The following is a 21,526-nucleotide window of genomic DNA, read 5'->3' on the forward strand; positions in this document are numbered from 1 at the left end:
AACGCCATACACCCCCAATCACTCAAAAAAATGCGACCTACAGTGTGAAAAGACAAAAGACATGTATCCCCTATCCACAGGATAGGGGATACATGTGTGATCGCTGGCATTGATAGGGAGAGCGGGGGACCGAAAGTCCCCCGAAGTTCTCCATCACTCACCTCTGACTTCCGGTGTCTGCGCAGCTCAAGTGTGACCGGCGCTCCATTCATTTCTACGGAGCTGCCGACACAGACCCCGGAAGTCCGAGGTTTGTGATGGAGAACTTCAGGGGACTTTCGGTCCCCCGTTCTCCCTATCAATGCCAGCGATCACACACGTATCCCCTATCCTGTGGATAGGGGATACATGTCTTATGTTTAATGGCAGAGCGGGGAGATACTCCCTGCTCTGCCGTAGTGTTCCGTGGCATCGCGCTGTAGCAGCCATAGCGGCAGCTAGCGGAGATTCCGGCCAAGGTGGGGGCCCGTGCCGGCAGGTGACGCGGGCCCCCTCATGCCGCGGCCCCGTAGCAGCCGCTACGGCTGCTATAGCAGTAGTTACGCCCCTGTGTTAGGGGGAGTTCACACTGAGGTTTTTTTCGCGAAAAACGTCAGAAAGTGCCTCCCATTGAAATCCATGAAATTTTTCCTGCGAGCAGTAAAAACCGCATGCGGGAAAAAGAAGCGCAATGCCCTTTCTTCGGGCGTTTCTGTCTCTGACTTCCCATTGACAACAATGGCAGGCAGAAAATGCGTTTTTTGCTGCGTTTCCCTGCCCACGGCCCGATGGCCGAAAAACGCCACAAAAAAACGCAATGAAAAACGCGGGAAGTGTTCTACCGGCAGGTCAAAATATGCCTCAAAATTCCGGAAGGAATTATGAGGCAGATTTTTCTACATAAAAACTTCTCCCTTCTGACATGAACTTTTTAACTTCATCTACCTGTCCTCTGCAGTCTGCACGTCCTCCACTCGTCCTGTGTCTGTCCTCCGCTCATCCTATGAGTTCTCCGGCAGTCCTGACTGTACTGTCCAGCCGCCCGAAGTCTTACGTCGCACCGCCCCCTGTCCTCTCCCCTGCCTGAGCGCTCCTCCTACCACCAGCATCGCCGTCCTGTCCTATTCATCTGTGCCAGATTGGCAGTGCAGTGTAGCGGCTATCACCGGGCCCGGGCACCCGCCCCCTCCCTCCCGATTGGTAGTGCAGTGTGGCGGCTATCACCGGGCCCCCGCCCCCTCCCTCCCCTCATGCCTAGTGTTGTGATGCTACTAGGCATGAGGGGGCCCGTGCCGCCAGGCCTGGTACATAAAATGTAATGTGCCTGTCAGGGCGACACGGGCCCCCCCATGCCGCGGGCCCCGTAGCAGCTGCTACGGCTGCTACTGTGGTAGTTACGCCACTGAACGGGCCCCCTTCCCACGCGGGGCCCTTGTGCAGCTGCACCGGCTGCACATGCGGTATGTCCGCCCCTGTAGTAACACATGCTGCACTTTACAGTCAGTATAGTAACGCATGCTGCACTTTACAGTCAGTATAGTAACACATGCGGCACTTTACAGTCAGTATAGGAACACATGCGGCACCTTACAGTCAGTATAGTAACACATGCGGCACTTTACAGTCAGTATAGGAACACATGCGGCACCTTACAGTCAGTATAGGAACACATGCGGCACTTTACAGTCAGTATAGTAACACATGCGGCACTTTACAGTCAGTATAGTAACGCATGCTGCACTTGCTTTCTGTCCACGTCTATTGGATCTGTACTACCAATCCGTAATATTTGTAAACCGAAACTGCACAGACCAGACTAGGAATGAATGTGATCATCGAGCCAGTAATATAATCTGAAAACTATTCACTGCATGTTCAGGTCTTAAAGAATTGAGATGATTCAGGAAAAAGGACCACCGGCGCTGCTATATAGGATGTCGAGGCAATGAAATAAATAAATAATATTTATTTGTAAAGACAGGGCTACGCGTTTCGACGCCGGACCGGCGTCTTCATCAGGCCAGCTTGATTTATTTATTTCATTGCCTCGACATCCTATATAGCAGCGCCGGTGGTCCTTTTTCCTGAATCATCTCAATTATTTACCTTGACAGCAAAACTTTTTGCATGTGTACGGACCTGGCTGCAGCTTCATGCTTTTGTGATACCTACTGGTATCCATTCTCTAAGGTGAGCAATTTTCTTGTTGGTCATATTGCTCAATATACTCCCTCGCTTTATTGCACTATGTGGCGCCGTGTCTCCTTTTTATTTTTCTAATCCAGGTCTTAAAGAGGCTCTGTCACCAGATTTTGCAACCCCTATCTCCTATTGCAGCAGATAGGCGCTGCAATGTAGATAAGAGTAACGTGTTTTTTTTTTAAAAACGAGCATTTTTGGCCAAGTTATGACCATTTTTATATTTATGCAAATGAGGCTTTCTAAAGTACAACTGGGCGTGTTTAAAGTTATGTACAAGTGGGCGTGTATTGTGTTCGTTACATCTGGGCGTTTTTACTTCTTTTACTAGCTGGGCGTTGTGTATAGAAGTGAATGATGCTGACGAATCTGCATCATCCACTTCTCTTCGTTACCACCCAGCTTCTGGCAGTTCACAGACACACAGCGTGTCCTCGCGAGATCACGCTGTGACGTCACTCACTTCCTGCCCGAGGTCCTGCATCGTGTCGGACGAGCGAGGACACATCGGCACCAGAGGCAACAGTTGATTCTGCAGCAGCATCGGCGTTTGCAGGTAAGTCGATGTAGCTACTTACCTGCAAACGCTGATGCTGCTGCAGAATCAACTGTAGCCTCTGGTGCCGATGTGGCCGACACGATGCAGGACCTGGGGCAGGAAGTGAGTGACGACACAGCGTGATCTCGCGAGGACACGCTGTGTGTCTGTGAACTGCCAGAAGCTGGGTGGTAACGAAGAGAAGTGGATGATGCTGATTCGTCAGCATCATTCACTTCTATACACAACGCCCAGCTAGTAAAAGAAGTAAAAACGCCCCGATGTACGCACACAATACACGCCCAGTTGTACTTTAGAAAGCCTCATTTGCATAAATATACAAATGGTCATAACTTGGCCAAAAATGCTTGTTTTTAAAAAAAAAATAATTTTTTTACTCGTATCTACATTGCAGCGCCGATCTGCTGCAATAGCAGATAGGGGTTGCAAAATCTGGTGACAGAGCCTCTTTAAAGGGGTTGTTCCAAGATTAAATGTTATCCCCTGTCTACAGGACAGGACATAACATGCTGATCAGTGGGGCTCCCTCGTACCCCTGAGTTAATGACGATGGAGGTCAAGCATACACCCTGCCGCTCCAGTTACTCAGGGGTACAAGGGACCACCGTTCCAGTTATCAGTGGGGGTCCCAGTGGTCAGACCCCCACCGATCAGCATGTAATGTCCTGTCCTGTAGACAGGGGATAACATTTAATCTTGGAACAACCCCTTTAACTGCAAGGGGCAAAAATGTATATTTAGAAAAAAAGGCATATGGAACAGTAGCAAAGCAAAAAATAAACTGCGCACAACCTATAAATAAATATGTACCAGCAGTGTATATACCGCACAGATCCATATATAGCAGCAGTGTATATACCACACAGATCCATATATAGCAGCAGTGTATATACCGCACAGATCCATATATAGCAGCAGTGTATATACCGCACAGATCCATATATAGCAGCAGTGTATATACCGCACAGATCCATATATAGCAGCAGTGTATATACCGCACAGATCCATATATAGCAGCAGTGTATATACCGCACAGATCCATATATAGCAGCAGTGAATATACCGCACAGATCCATATATAGCAGCAGTGTATATACCGCACAGATCCATATATAGCAGCAGTGAATATACCGCTCTGATCCATATATAGCAGCAGTGAATATACTGCACATATAAATATATACCAGCAGTGTATATACCGCTCTGATCCATATATAGCAGCAGTGTATATACCGCACAGATCCATATATAGCAGCAGTGTATATACCGCTCTGATCCATATATAGCAGCAGTGAATATACCGCACAGATCCATATATAGCAGCAGTGTATATACCGCACAGATCCATATATAGCAGCAGTGAATATACCGCACAGATCCATATATAGCAGCAGTGTATATACCGCACAGATCCATATATACCAGTAGTGTATATACCGCTCTGATCCATATATAGCAGCAGTGAATATACCGCAGATATAAGTATATACCAGTAGTGAATGTTATCAGCCACAGTCCGCCCTTCTCCTCCTCCTCTCATCCAATAACATGTGGAGGCCGAGGAGAGGTGCAGAGTTGCCATACTCACTCGTTAGACGCGCTCTCTGTATCGTGGTCCGCAGGGGCGTGCGCTTCTCCGCTGCAAGCTCTGTTGTGAACTTGTGATATTCTGCACACAGGGGCAGATGTAGGATTGAAATCTAGGGCAGGGGTGGAAAAAACACAACCTGTCAACGGAAAAATCATCTGTCAGAAGTAAAAATGTTTCCCCGATGAGTACAAGAAAGCCCCACCTGGGAATTAGACTTTCTTGTACTCCACAATGGGGAAACATTTTTTCCCTCTGGCGGCTAACTTTTCAGTTGACAGGAAGCAGAGTTACATGAAGGGAAATTATTTTTCCTTGACCTCTAGTTTCTATTGTGGCGCAGGGGAGTATAAAAAAGTATAGGTTTTATATTTGTAATACTGCTAACTTTTATTTTTTTGCTATGTTCGGCTGGACCATTTAGACTAAGGGTATGTGCACACGTAGTGACCAAAAACGTCTGAAAATACCGAGCTGTTTTCAAGGGAAAACAGCCCCTGATTTTCAGACGTTTTTTGAGCAACTCGCGTTTTTCGCGGCGTTTTTTACGTCCGTTTTTGGAGCTGTTTTCATTGGAGTCTATGAGAAAACGGCTCCAAAAACGTCCAAAGAAGTGTCCTGCACCTCTTTTGACAAGGCAGTCATTTTACGCATTGTCGTTTGACAGCTTTCAAACGATGACGCGTAAATGATAGGTCGTCTGCACAGTACGTCGGCAAACCCATTCAAATGAATGGGCAGATGTTTACCGACGTATTGTAGCCCTATTTTCAGACGTAAAACGAGGCATAATACGCCTCGTTTACGCCTGAAAATAGGTCGTGTGAACCCAGCCTCAGTCATGGATTAGTTGGACTACTTCGATAATGTACGTTTTTTTTTTTTTTTTATAAAATGGTGAAAGAGGGTTGTGCGGGGGAGTTTTTATTTCAATAAAAAAAAAATCCTATGTCTGTTTTTTTTTAATTATACTAGCGGCCGGCCTTAGGTTGGATGGCGCACTGTGTGGGGGACTCTATTGCTGCCCTCTACAAATACAGGCAAATATACACATATATATATATATATATATATACACACACACACACACACACACACACACACACACACACACACACAGACAAAGCATGTATACATATAGAGACACATATATACACACACATAGACAGACAGTCAGACACAAGGCATGTATACATATATACACACTCACAGGAACTTACCATCTCTCCAGCTGCACAGGTTTCTTGCAGGTCGGACTGTGGGCGGAGCTTCCTCCTCGGCTCTGCACTTGCTTCCTCTGCTTCCTCAGTGTGTGCACAGTTGCGCCCCCTACATGGTGGGAGGATGCAGCACCATGTCGCACACCTCTAAGGCTGCCCAATGCAGTCAGTCAGATTGCCCCCCTCTTGTCAGTATGGTAGCAGCCCATCACTTTTAAATTAGTGAGGGCAGGAGGCTGAGCGCAGTAATTGGCACTCTGCCGCTCTAGTCTTTATCAACGACTCAGCCTCCTGTCCTCAACTCATTACTTACCAGCTGCTTTTCTTTTCTTCAGGAGAGAGCGTTCGGCCGCTCCTCCCGAAGTCCTCCAGGTTCCCTATGCTCCTCTCTCGCGGCGCGTGCAGCGTCACAGAGGGGGAGTGTACTAGCAGACGTGCGCCTATCGTGCTGCACGTCTGCTAGGTAAAGTACTCTCCCCTGCCTTCCCCACGCATCCCCCCTGGCCCTGCCACAATATGCCGCCCCCCGTTTTTAGTTCGGTGGCGCCGCCTGAGGCCGCTGCCTCACCTCGCCTAATAGCAGGTGCGGCCCTGCCTGTCGTCACTGTCCATATATGTACAATTACATCAAGGTCTCCTCCTGGAGTGCGATCCCTGGCCACAGCGTGGCCGACGCTCTGGACAGGGATTCTGCTCCTATAGGGAATGCCTTACGTCACTGTCCATATATGGACAGTGACAGCAGGGGCTCCTCCTGGAGTGGAATCCCTGGGGTGTGTGGCACCATCTACATGGGCACTGTGTGTGACACTATCTATATGGTCACTGGCGCTTTATATCAGCACACTGGTACTAGGGGCAGCTAAGGGGGCATTAAACTGTATGGGGGCAGCTATTTGTCATTACACTGTGTGGGGGGTCCTATGGGAACATAATACTGAGTGGGCTGTACCGGTTATGTGTGGGCAGAGACTACTTAGATTAGATACTTGAAAGTTGGTAGGTATGTTTACTGGTGTGTGCTGGGGCAGACCGAGTGTGTCTACTCCAAATTTGCAGCATAAGGCAATGAGGTTGCTTTACCACATGCCAATGCTGCAATTTTGGGATTTGCTCCCTCTAGTGACCAGCACATGGAAATGTTATAAATTAGAATCTAATTTATAATATTTCCTGAATTGTGAAAAAATTAAAAAAATTAAAACAATGTGTAATCACTTATATACTAACTGTTTAACTGAAAAAAATAAAAATAAATTCCTAGCGACACATCCCCTTTAATACTGGTGTTTCATACACCAGTCCTATTAAACAGTTTGCTGGAGTAAGATGCAACACATTTATTAACAGGCGAACGACTCTTATTAAATGTGTCGCATCTTTTAGCTGCAATGCGGCCTGTCATCAGTACTTTCTACGTGCTTCGGCCTGCTGTACAGTTAAAGTAAATTTTTACAATTTATTTTATTGTCTGATTGGGGGGGCATACAGTATGATTGGGGGGAGGTATGGGTCTGGCACGGACCTTTGCCTTGTTACGCCCCCCAGAGATAAATCTGGGCCGCACTATACATATAGATTTCTACTATAATTTACATCAGTTACTGGCGTAAATTATAGTAAAATTGTTGGCCATTTCTGCTAAGCCCCGCTCATTTTTTGCCCCCTAAAATGTCAACATTTGCGCATTTTGTGAATTTTCTACGCTAGTAAACTGTTGTAGAAAGGTTAATATATTCCCCCCAAAGGCTACAGACCGTAATACAATATCTTAATGTAAGGATGTGTACACTTAATTGTGCAGCAACGCTTGTTGTCTCCATTCTATGTCAGTGTGGGAGTAGATGTCCGGCCTTATGATTTTGTGATATGTGATAGACCCAGAATCCCAATCACCAAACCAAAGAATGCAAAATAAAGACACAAAACATTATAATTGGGTGTTAAATGGTCAAAACTTTTATTATATTATATGACCAAACCCAAAATGGCAAACCTCCGACTCACGAAGAGTCACCCTCCAGCACGCAGGAAAGGAAAAACCCCCTGTGGGGGAAACCTCTAGGGAAACCATGGCTGGAGGATTGCCCTTCCTCTGGGCTTAGAAGTTGCCAAAATATAATTTGTAACAGAATTTGTACGTTTTCTCAGATTTTCAAGGAAAGACATTACAATGAACGAACGACATAAAACACGTAAATCGGCTGATCTGGTTGGCTAGGCGGATGTCTCCACAGATGAGACGGGTCCTCCAGATGCCTCCTTGTAGCACCTGTCTCCGCTCTGGCTAATAGGGGGGGATCTCCTGCTGGAAAACCTCCTCTATTACAGACAACCCATATGAAGAGGATGGCATCACTGTGATGAAGAAGTGGTCTTGGGTGTAGGGTTTCCCTGCTAGAACCTACAAGTTACATCAGGTCGGCATTGGTGGGGAAGTCAAGCTCAAGGTCCTCAGTCCCATCCAATATGGCGCTAAATGTGGCAGTAAAACCTTCTAATATGGAATCTTCTTTATGTCATAAACATTTGTGTTTATGACATCAGCGCATTCATCATCATTGCTACAGGAGTTTCTTACCACTGCCGCCTCGTTCATTGTGACATCACCCACAGTGGTCTGAAGTGTTAACCCTTTAATGACTGGCAGTGTACTTACCACAGAGGCCATAAAGCTGAATAGTACATATCAGCGGCCATAAAGGAAAAGGGATAATGCAGGGAGCATCTCCGCACAAGAACAATCCATGACAAAGAGTTCTCCAGGATAAGATAACTTGTCTGCTTTCTCCAAAAACCAGCACCACACCTGTCCATAGGTTGTGTGTGGTATTACAGCTCATTACCATTCACTTCAATGAAGAAAACCTGCAATACCAGATACAACCTGTGGATAGGTGTGGTGCTGTTTCTGTAAGAAAGCAGCCATATTTTTCTAATCCTGCACAGCCCCTGTTAGAAATAGTTCAAAAAAAGGGGGAGAGAAGAAATTAAAAAAAGGGAAAAAGAGGAACTCTGAGGTAAAAGAAATCAAACTAGACTGAAAGGAGTCTGCTGGAGGTGCCAGATGGAAAGACATGTTTCTGCCATGGGGACCAGATTAGTTGAAAAACTATGCAGTTCATCTTCGAATGCAGCGTGACAAAAACAAATTATTTTGTAAAAAAATGAAAAAGTGTTTTTATTGTGCAAAACTAGAAAAACTTTTACATACATGTTGGTTCAGGAGTCCTGGTGGTCCTCCATGGGCTTTACCCATGGAGTGTTTGGAGACATGTTGGAGCTGTGGGGGAATGGTAGGTACGCTTACTGACATCTGATGGGATTGTAGGCACATCGCACCATTTTGGTTGGCAATAAATGCTCTCTTTGAACATGCCCTCTCCGCTCCATTCTCTCCAGATCTATTTCTTTCCAGAAGAAGGTTCTCCACCATTTATTCAGACTAGGTTGTGCCTAGACATTGGAAGTCTACAATTCCCCGGTACAAATCTAAATGTTTGGCCACATTCACTGATATTCAGAATCCAGCAACTCTGCCGATTGTTGAAGTAATCTCAGGCATTTTCTGAGTAGTTGACCGCTAACTCCCTCCACTCTGCTACCTCGCTGTAGTGCCCGACCATTCAATTTTTTTCTTCTCTCTCTGTAATTGTCGTCTGTCTATTGCTTGTTGTTTTAACCTTTCTCATTGATAAAAGTACAGATTTGGTAAAGACGACGCTTACATTGTTTCCTAATTGTCTTTTGGTGAGCTGCATTTTTTTTTAACATTTTGTACTGCTTTATGGTTTTAATAAAGATTGAGCAGAGTTACTGCAGTTAAGCGGTGATAAATATTCTTCTACGTCCTGCTCCTGAGATGACCTCAGGGAGAACAGAAGCCTCCCATAAAGCAGAAGGAGACCGGGGTGGTGGACATTGTTAGGTAAAAGTTAAACAGACTTACCATCAGGGGTGCTCAGGGATATGCCGCTAATCCCCAAGTCAAGACTAGCTAGGAGGTCAAGGCTTCCTGAGCCCTGCTCACACCATAGTCAGGAGCCCCCCAGCTTGCCTGTGTCTGATTTGGGACAGGTAGTGGCTCAATTACTGGCTGGTGTTAGAGAGGCTTTGGTGCAGCGTGAGGTCCCACCACCTGTGGTCCCCCTTGCTCCTTCTCCTGTTGCGGCATGGTACGGTTCGGTATCTGGGGCTGCGGCGCTAGGTTCTAAAGTCACTGGGAGTGCTGGTGGGTCTGGCGCTCCTGTTGCGGTTCAACTGCATGGGGTTCGGTTAGCCAAATGTTTGTTTTGAGAGCTCCCTTAAGACGGAGATTAGAGATCGTATTTGGCGTGATGAATATGTTGAGATTTTCTCTCTTTTGCCGTTAGAGAAATTAAATTTGAATAGAGGAATGTCTGACGAGAGTAAGGCTGGATTCACACGAGCACATTACGTCCGTAATGGACGGAACGTATTTCGGCCGCAAGTCCCGGACCGAACACACTGCTGGGAGCCAAAATAAGTGTCAGACAATATTAGCACCATACAATACAATACTGCTATAGTACAGCGCCCTAATAATACAGTGTACTTAACACTAAATGAATTTTACTACATATTTCAAGGAGTTTTCCAGGAACATTTAAATGGGTTTATATGGCCACAAAACATTAAAAAAAAAAACCTTTACAATATACCGATGTTCTCCATTCCAGGCTGTATCACGTGCTTGTATTGTCAGGTCAGTTTGATCGCTGTTGTATCTGATCCCATCAGAGGAAAGCAGGAAAAACCTTCCCACATCTCTCCCTTATGGAAAAGTTTTCCCTTCATTCCACTAATGGGAGCCATATAAAAAATACACAATGCTCACATTGCCTAATACGACAGAATACATACAGGAGAAAATAAGAAAACAGCGTCTAAGCTTTACAATATAGTACCGGGGGGGATTGTGTACAAAAAGGAAAAATAAGTTGTACGGCCACCAAGACGAGCTGGAGATCCTTCAGCTTCAATTAGAGTCTGTTCACATGTGGATTTTCACCACATTTTATTAAATTGGCATTAGAATTTTAGTGATCTGAATAGTAATCTGAAAATTGTTAACTGTTTTCCTGCCATTTTTTTTTCACTTTTCAAAGGTTTAATTTATAATTTTGCAAAAAAAAAAACGGACAAAAAAACTACAAGGCATGAAAAGCAAATAATAACACATTGAATTCTATTTAACCAACAAACCCAACCAGTCACACAGAGGCGTCCATTTCCTCATCTAAGGCTTCATTCACATCTGCATCAGGACTCCGTTCATGGGTTCCGTCGAACCTTTCCGTCAGAGGAACCCATGAACGGAATCCAAACTGAAAGAAACAGAAACCATAGGTTTCCGTTTGCATCACCATGGATTTCAATGGTGACGGATCCGGTGCAAATGGTTTCCGTTTATCACCGTTGTGTGAGGGTTCCATCGTTTTGACAGAATGAATAGCACAGTTGACTACGGTATTTATTCCGTCAAAATAACAGAACCCTTACACAACGGTGACAAATGGAAACCATTTGCACCGAATCCGTCACAATTAAAATCAATGGTGATGCAAACGGAAACCTATGATTTCAGTTTGGAGTTCGTTCATAGGTTCCCCTGGCGGAAAGGTCCGACGGAACCCATGAACGGAGTCCCAACGCCGATGTGAACGAAGCCTTAGTTGTAAGGATAGATAATGATTTCCTTCACATTTGAGCTACAAGTTACATAGCCGTTTCTTTCAGCTTAACCCATCGGGACCAAATCTTTTCTAATTTGTAGGGACATTTCCTACTCATATATAAAATGTTATACAGGAGGACATATTTATTGACAAGTTGTAACTAATGAGAAAGGGCAGGGGGGAAGGGTCTGTGGATGTCCAGGTCATATTTCCCTGTGTTTTTTAAATGTTGTAAGAATCCTCGAAGGAAACACCACTTTGGTACATATCGTATAATCTGTACCTGAAAAATCTGAGAGCTCAAACTATGCATGAAAAGATTTAGGCCTCGGTCACACAGTGCAGAACATGCACTTCTATTAAATACAGGATTGCTGACATGTCGCCAACTGGAGTTTCGCCATAGCAGTTTTATCTGGGGCCAGTGTGAGGAATGGGGGGAATCACTTTGTCTATTTTGCTGCAGGTGGACAGAGACTTTTTCTGGGACTATTTCTGTTATTTGCCCCTTGTCCTGAGCTCAGGAGGTTCTTAATTCAAATGAGACAAGCAGCCGATCAAACTGGGAAACCAGTGAACCAGTCCAAACCAGTGTAGAAGTGTCTGAAAATAATCCTCTCCACTGTCACCTTCAGACTGTCCGACCACAATGGTGAGGATATGCGTAGCAGCAGCCGCAGGTGGGCATGGATTATAAATTTATAGTTGATGATACTTTTGATTGTTGTGTTTTTATTTACAAGTTTAGCACCAAGCGCGCCGCCTATGTAAACATGTATGCCGCCTATGTAAACGTGTATGTGTATATCATTTCAGTGCTTTGCTGCCATCTAGTGAACAAACTGCATAAACAGTTTGTGTAGTGCTGTTGTGTTATGTGTGCAGGACCTGTGATCACATGACCAGAGAGGCAAATTCTCAAATTCGTGCAGGTGCTGCGCAGCTACTCAAGTAGGGGAGAAGCTGAATCTTTATGTAACAGGAGTTTAGCACCATATTTAAATATGCAATATTTAAAAAACAAATCGCCATAAAAGTAATCAAACTGCATATTATGAGAGGAAAATGACTGTTATGCTATGTTGTTGATATATACATTGTGTAGTAAGTGTTATTCCTCTTAAGTAAACATATAACAGATCATTCCTCCAATTAAGATCCTTCGGGAATCTTGTATGAAGCTGCAGATCGCAGAACGCTTCCCTATTCAGGAAGTGTCTTCTCCAATATCCACCCGTCTTTGGTTTCTTCAATTGTTCAAGGCCATAAAAACATTGGGGGGAATTTATTAAGATGGCATTTCATATGCCAGTCTTAATATAAAGAAAGTTGGAGTAAGATTAAATACATTTATTAAATGTGTCACATCTTTCGGCCGTTCGTGCGCCACAATCGTTATGTAGCGACCACGGCCGTGCTCCATCCATTCCCCCTACCCATCCGACATAATGTAAAATAAAAAATAAGTATAATCTTTTTTCCGCTTCTCTTCTTCCCCCTTGATCCCCTAAGGCTCCCTGCTGCCCATACAATACACTGACACCGAGCAGCCTCAGGTTCTTTATATGCGACACAGCACTCAACGTCATCAGTGCATTGTATGAGCCGCAGGCTGCGGAGAGAACATGAGGGGACCAGAAGAGGAGTGGTGAGGAGAGCATTCATTTTTTATTTAATTGTCCGATAGAGGGGATGGAGAGGAGCCTGGCATGGGCCTCTACCTAGCTACGCTCCACATAGTGACATTTTTGCCAATTATTAGCAGGTGTAGATTTCGACTATAGTTTATGCCAGGTGTAAATTATTATAAATTTGTTGTGCTGCTGTCACCCTGCCCCCTTTTGGGAAGCCCCCTTTTAGAAAACTGGCGTAGAAAGGTTAATACATTTCCCCCATAAGCTTTAAAAATTGCCATTATGTGTTTCTAAGAAGTGTTTTTCTGCACCGGGAGGCATTAGTGTTTTTTTGTTTTTGTATCTGAAATGTGTTCTACAATGCGCGTTTTGAAGTTTCTAATCGTGCGCCCTACAGATGTAGCCGGCTTTATCTTGACTTTCAACGCCTTAAAGAGGCTCTGTCACCACATTATAAGCGGCCTATATTGTACATGATGTGATCGGCGCTGTAATGTAGATTACAACAGTGTTTTTTATTTAGAAAAACAATCATTTTTGACGGAGTTATTACCTATTTTAGCTTTATGCTAATGACTTTCTCAATGGACAACTGGGCGTGTTTTACTATATGGCCAAGTGGGCGTTGTACAGAGGAGTGTATGACGCTGACCAATCAGTGACAAATCAGTGTCATACACTTCTCTCCATTAATTTACTCTGCAGATAGCGATATATCTATATCGCTATGTGCAGTCACATAAACACACTATAACGCTACTCATGTGTCATGACCATGAATATACATTACCTCCAGCCAGGACGTGACGTGTATTCATTCGCCTGACCACTTCTCTGCACGTCTCTGTGATTTACAGCACAGCACAGAGAGATCTCGCTGTGAATGACAGTTTACAGCGTAATCTCGCGAGACTACCCCTGCTATGCTGTAAATCACAGAGACGCTACAGAAGTGGTCAGGAGAATGAATACACGTATGTATATTAATTGTCATGACACATGAGTAACGTTATAGTGTGTTTATGTGACTGCACATAGCGATATAGATACAGTATATCGCTATCTGCCGTGTAAATGAATGGAGAGAAGTGTATGACACTGATTGGTCGCTGATTGGTCAGCGTTATACACTCCTCTTTACAATTAAACAAGAGAAGTCTCACAGGACACAACAATGTAAGGTGGGATATAAATCTCAACCACCTGCAATTTTTCGGAGATACGGACTCCAAACAATATTATATAAACTAGAGAAACAAAGAATCCAAAGTATCCAAGTATTTAGAAAAGTACAAAATCTTTATTTGAACAACACATGAGAATCTAAAATACAATGTTTTAATTGGATCATAAATGGACGTGCATTAAAAAAATTATTAGAAACAGGTAATGCATGAAAAAATATAAGTTCCAATACAAGTAATATATAATATAGTGAAATCACTTTTAAGGAACAAACTCATATAAATGAACGTCGGTAAGAAAAAACAACAGAAGGAAAGTGACAGTAAGATGTAAGTAATAACACTTCCTATCAAAAGGACGTAGAGAGTGTCCTAGTTTCTAGTTACAACTTGAAACAGTAATCGTTCAAAGCTTACCCATTATCAGTGGTGTAGTGGTATGACCCAGTAAGTAAGGAGGTGCCCCAACGCGCGTTTCGCGTATCGCTTCTTCAGGCTAAGAGGTAATGTATACCACTACACCACTGATAATGGGTACGTTTTGAACGATTACTGTTTCAAGATGTAACTAGAAACTAGGACACTCTCTACGTCCTTTTGATAGGAAGTGTTATTACTTACATCTTACTGTCACTTTCCTTCTGTTGTTTTTTCTTACCGACGTTCATTTATATGAGTTTGTTCCTTAAAAGTGATTTCACTATATTATATATTACTTGTATTGGAACTTATATTTTTTCATGCATTACCTGTTTCTAATAATTTTTTTAATGTACGTCCATTTATGATCCAGTTAAAACATTGTATTTTAGATTCTCATGTGTTGTTCAAATAAAGATTTTGTACTTTTCTAAATACTTGGATACTTTGGATTCTTTGTTTCTCTAGTTTATATACTCCTCTTTACAATGCCCACTTGGCCATATAGTAAAACACGCCCAGTTGTCCATTGAGAAACTCATTAGCATAAAGCTAATAAAGGTCATAACTCCGTCAAAAATGATCATTTTTCTAATTAAAAAACACTGATGTAATCTACAATACAGCGCTGATCTCATTATGTAGAAGATAGGGCACTTATAATGTGGTGACACAGCCTCTTTAAATACACAGTGGCAGTGTTTTTTCAATGACTTTTTAATGACTTTTGTTGTGTGATATCACGCTGCTGCAAGTTATCCGAGTCAAGGTAAAGATGGCTACATCCGTACATACACGCGATCACATTGTTTGCATTCAATGGCATACATTACATGATGCTTAGTAAAAATTTTATAAACGCATCAATATCGTAAGTACTTTTTAAAAAATATTTTTTGGGGGGGAAAGTCAAGTTTTGTTGTTAGCGACACTGTAGAAAAGACTTGTGACAACATGTAACTAATCTCATCCTCTAGGTGACCCAAGGGCTGCCTTTACCCACAATTTGTGTCAGGACTGGATCCGGATTTAACATGGGTTCGTTTTTTCTGAATAATGTTTTGATATTTCTCCAAACTTTTGGCTCTATGCCGTTGAAGAAACTGGTAATTGATCTCTCGTGCTTCAGTATTTATTATTAAACAAGATGGATTCTTGTGTCCTTTGTTTTGATGCCCTTCTTAACATCCATTGTTAATATCCTGTAAGATGTAATCCACGGTCAATATTTATACATTGGTTGTGAAATGTCTTATCATTTGAGCAGGCTACCCTAGTTCTTATAAGGTCCCCTGTAGGTATTGCCTAGATTGTGTGAGCTGGGGGACAGCTCCTAGCATTAAGGATGGTAGTGCCCGAAGAGGGTTCACAAAATGATTCCTTTTCTGTATTACAATTCCATCCATGGATGCCGAGCCTGTAACATTGTAAATTAAATGTATTGGTTTTATTGTATTCCATAAATGGTGGTACAGACGCCACATCACGACCCCTAAACAAAAAAAGATCGTCGATGTAGCGTCCATCCCACACAATCCACTCGTAAAAGGGATTATTGGCTGACAAAATGTTGTTCTCCCACCATGTCATAAACAAATTGTCCATGGAGAGGGAGAATTTTGACCCCATCAGGGCGTCTTCTATCTGCAATAAAATAAAACTATCAAGGCAGAAGTAATTATGTGAGTGCAGATACTCCACTGACATTAAAATAAATTCTTGTAGACATTTGGAATACCTGGTATATTTCCTCAAATGGAATTCCATTGCCTTGATCGCCGGAATATGTGGTACGCAGACAGGCCCGCCATCAGAAATGTCTGGGTCTCATACAGTCAGTGGAAATCCATTTCAGGAAATACATCTGGGTCTCCCATTATTAGGGGATTTGGAGAGGTGGCAACGGAAAGTCGTGGGATGGGAGCAGGACGCAAAGTGCAATTGACTCTGTGAGCGGGCGGAGGAGTAGGCTAAGAGAACGGAAGGTGGCCGAAGCGGGAGTTGGGCCAGAGTGGATATGACGCTTGACCGGGGTCTGGGGAGGGGAGAGAAGCCGGTGGGGAGGGGAGAGAGGCTGGTGGGAAGGGGAGAGAGACCGGTGGGAAGGTGGGAGAGAAGGGGCAACATAAAAAATAATTAAACTGAATCTACTGCTTTAAAACAGAGTCACTCACCAAGTTGCAGAGCTGGCCGCTGCTTCTGGCCCCTGCATGGGTCCCATTCCTTTCTACAAACCAATTACCACTGATCATAACCTTGATGAGCGGCGGCTGCCCACTTTATTTTACTTTTGTGGCCAGGCCCCTGACAGTAGTACCAGCGGTACTACCCTGATGGCAGGCCTGTTTGCTGGGGTACTAGCCAACTACGTCACAGATAACCCAAGTTTCAAGACCATGAAACGTTATGGATTTTTGGCATCCCATGGAATATGGGAACAATAGGGAATTCTATCAGTAAGTATTCTGTCTGTTTCTTGGCTAATACTCCTAATCCAATTCCTTCTTCTAGCAGATTTTTTAAAGATTCTTTACATGCGGTGCTTGGTTTCGCCACAAGTTTGCGATATGTCGATTCATTGTCTAAAATGGTATGAACGTGTCTGGGATATAAACAGGAATCTAGAACAACTCCTGCTCCGTGCACTCCTAAGATTTGGAGGACACAGTTATACGCTGGATATATGGTGAGCACCTCTGTGTTTTCACCTTTAGCCCTTATGTGTATATAGTGAACCTTTTAGAAGGTTAATCTTTACCCGCTAAGGTGGAAGGGTTGGTTCCAATGCCTAGTTATGGTGGTGTCTGAGGAAATAAAGGTCCTTTTAGACGTCCCGATACTGACCATGAAAACCAGCACCAATCGACGATACAGCGTGTCACAAGGAGCAATCATCAGTAATGTATGGGGGAAAACAATCGTTACTACACCAGACCCCGCACCGATCTGCCAGTCCAGCTGCCTCCGGGCACTGGACAACACTGCCGGAAGCAGATGGCTCTGACCACTGCATAGCGGCCGTTCGGCAGAACTGCAGCTCGGCCTCTATTCTTTGACCGGAGCCATCTGCTTCCGGCAGTGTTGTCCGGTGCCCGGAGGCAGCTGGAGTGGTGGATTGGTTCGGGGTCCAGGTGTCGGACACGCACCGATCATATACTGATGACCTATCCAGTGGATAGGTCATCAGTTGTCAGAACGTGGAAAACCCCTTTAAAGGGAAGGTGTCACGAAATTTTTTTTGTTTCTAAAGCACTTCTTAAAGGGGATGTGTCGCTAGAATTTTTTTTTATTTTTTTTTAGTTAAACAGTTAGTGTATAAATGATTAAACATTGTTCTAATTTTTTTTATTTTTTCACGAGTCAGGAAATATTATAAATTAGATTCTAATTTATAACATTTCCCAGTGCTGGTCACTAGATGGAGCAATTCCCAAAATTGCAGCATTGGTATGTGGTAAAGCAACCACATTGCTTTATGCTGCAAAATTTGAGAATACACACTCACTCTAGTGAGCTCATAGAATCCCCCCTCCCTTATCCTGGCTAGTAGAGATGAGCGAACCGGGACAACCGAACCCGGTTTTGGTCCGAACATTGTGAAAAGTTCGGTTCGCAGCGAATCCGAACTTCACCGGGTTCGGCTGAACCTGTTTTGACCGAACCCGGCTACATTTTGGCACCTGCCACATGTTAGATGTAAAATGGGGGATTTCAAAATATCACCTGACATCAGGCTACCCCATAATGCCTTGCAAACGGCTCTCCCAGCCAATCGGGAGGCAGCATAGGGGCGGGCTCAAGCCTGCAATAAAAGTCTATGCACGGAGCTCAGCGGCCATTTTAGAGACAGGAGCTGTAGGGATAGCATCTCTGTGCAGTAAGGGTAAGCTTTAGGAATCCAGCAATCGAAGGGGCTCATCCACTACAGCGGGAGTCTACTCTACTCAACAATCAACATCAAAATTGCAATACAAATTCTCCATTTGCCAAGCCAGTGTGTGAATAACCTTTTATAAGGGGCTCATCCCCGTAGCATGGGTTAACATCCAACTTGCAATCCAGGCAGGCAGCTGTAGTACTACAACGCCCAGCATTCCCTGAGTGCACAGTGGCTGATAGAAATTCTCATTCATTGCCATTTGCCAAGCCAGTGTGTGAATAAGCTTTTAGAAAGGGCTCATCCCCGTTGCATGGGTTAACATAACAATCCAACTTGCAATACAGGCAGCCTTTGTAGTACTACAACGCCCAGCATTCCCTGAGTGCACAGTTGCTGAGAGAAATTCTCATTCATTGCCATTTGCCAAGCCAATGTGTGAATAAGCTTTTAGAAGGGGCTCATCCCCGTTGCATGGGTTAACATAACAATCCAACTTGCAATACAGGCAGCCTTTGTAGTACTACAACGCCCAGCATTCCCTGAGTGCACCGTGGCTGATAGAAATTCTCATTCATTGCCATTTGCCAAGCCAGTGTGTGAATAAGCTTTTAGAAGAGCTCATCCCCGTTGCATGGGTTAACATCCAACTTGCAATACAGGCAGCCTTTGTAGTACTACAACGCCCAGCATTCCCTGAGTTCACCGTCCGTGGCTGATAGATATTCTCATTCATTGCCATTTGCCAAGCCAGTGTGTGAATAAGCTTTTAGAAGGGGCTCATCCCCGTTGCATGGGTTAACATAACAATCCAACTTGCAATACAGGCAGCCTTTGTAGTACTACAATGACCAGCATTCCCTGAGTGCACCGTGGCTGATAGAAATACTCATTCATTGCCGTTTGCCAAGCCAGTGTGTGAATAAGCTTTTAGAAGGGGCTCATCCCCGTTACATGGGTTAACATCCAACTTGCAATACAGGCAGCCTTTGTAGTACTACAATGACCAGCATTCCCTGAGTGCACCGTGGCTGATAGAAATTCTCATTCATTGCCGTTTGCCAAGCCAGTGTGTGAATAAGCTTTTAGAAGGGGCTCATCCCCGTTACATGGGTTAACATCCAACTTGCAATACAGGCAGCCTTTGTAGTACTACAACGCCCAGCATTCCCTGACTGACCGGTACCTTATGAGTCACTGATTTTTCGCCAGTCCGAATAACAATTTAAAAGGGCCTCATTTCTGTCTAAGGGTTTAATTCAACGTGCTAATTAAGTACAGCCGGTGCCTTTGGTGCTATTATACAAGTCACAGCATACACTGACTGCCACCTATTCACAGTCACTCATTTTCAGCCATATTTTATAAGTGCCTCATTCCTCTAGTAGGGGTAGGGGTTTTGATTAAACTTGCTGCACTCCAGCACAGCAGTGAAATGTCTGGTAAAAAAAAAGTTGTGAAAGGACGGAGTAGAGGAAAAAACACCCATGCCATGTCATCTTCCAGTTCAAATGTTGGATCTGTTTGTGCCAGACCCAGTACCAGCATTTGTGGCACAAGACATGTGCCCAGTTCTACTAGTAGCAGCAGCCATGTGCCTGCTGGTAGTAGTAGCAGTATCAGCAAGCCAGACTTGTCCATCTCCTCCGGTGGGTGGGTTACTTTAGACAATACGGCCATTGTGGACTGGTTGGCTGGCTTGCGGTCATCTCAGCAGGAAGACTCTGATGATCTGGCTTCAAGTCAGGTTTAGTTGGATTACAGATGCTCTACAGTTCCTTGGCACAGTGACAGTAGTAATATGGCTATTTCTAGCGTTTCCATTCCATCATCTATGTCTTCATTCCCCCTTCCTAGCGGGAAGCCATCTTTCCTGAGAGTCCTAAGAGACATCTCCTCGGGTGCGAAGGAAGGTACTGAACAAAATAGTGATGATGATTTGTTTTTCGCGAGTCAGCCAACGGAGTGTGTTGCGGTGGTGGTGGAGGTGGAAGCGGTGTCCGAGACGCATAGCTGTGGTAGTGGGGGCGTTGGTGGTAGCCGTGGTGGCAGACGCAGTAATGAGGGGGGGGGCATGGAGCCCGCCATGATGTCACATCACATTCACAACACAATGACAGAAGTGGCAGGGATGATGAGGAGGGCTATGATGATGTTGTTTTAGACAGGACGTGGGAACCAGGTGACGAGGTGATGACGGCGTCAGAGGAGGAGGGTAGTAGTGGCGGCACTGGCAGTGATAAACAGCCAAGCCGAGGTAGGGGCAGAAGTCAATCTGCAAAACGTTGCAGCGGTAGGATCAGCTCAGGAGCCGGTGACGGCGACACTGATGCTACTGGTGTAGGCTCCCGAAAAAAGCCTGCCAGACAAGGGGCAAGCTCGGGTGGTGGTGGACGTGGTACTACCTCTTTACGGTACTCTGCCGTGTGGCAATTTTTCTGTACCTTCCCGGAGGACGAAAACAGTGCCGTATCTGAAAGCAGAAAATAAGGCGTGGGCAGGGCAGCAATGTAGGAACTACCGCTCTACGTAAACACATGGAGCGGCATCACAAGGCCATGTGGGACAATCGACATGCCCCACCATCATGTACATCTAATGAAGACACCTCTGCCGCTGCTGCTGCTGCTCCGAGTCCCTGTCATCTAAGTAGTAGCCAGGCCTTATCCACCATGTCGTTGTCATCATCATCATCACTGTCATCTAGTGCTCCTCCTACGTCCCGTCAGTTATCCATTACGGAATCGTTGTCCAATAAGCAACAATATATACCCAGTCATCCACTTGTCGTGCGGCTTAATTCACACCTGGCTAAGTTGTTGGTGGTGCAGTCGCTGCCGTACCACCTGGTCGACTCCGCCGGCTTCAAGCAATTGATGGCGTGCGCTCAGCCTAGGTGGCGAATACCTAGCCGCCATTCCTTCTCCAAAACAGCTGTCCCTGCCTTGCACAAGTACGTGGAGGAAAAGGTGGGCCAGTCCTTGCAATTATCCGTGTGCAGCAGGGTACATGCCACCGTCGACACGTGGAGCAGCAACTATGGGCAGGGACAGTACATGTCTTTCATGGCCCACTGGGTCAATATTTTGCAGTCCGATGCACCACCGCAGCAATGCCAGGCATTACCACCTCCACGCTTGTATCTTTCTGGTTCAACTCCGGACACC

This window comes from Rhinoderma darwinii, unplaced genomic scaffold (genome assembly GCF_050947455.1).
Source record: "Rhinoderma darwinii isolate aRhiDar2 unplaced genomic scaffold, aRhiDar2.hap1 Scaffold_103, whole genome shotgun sequence".
In the NCBI taxonomy this organism is placed as follows: Eukaryota; Metazoa; Chordata; class Amphibia; order Anura; family Rhinodermatidae; genus Rhinoderma; species Rhinoderma darwinii.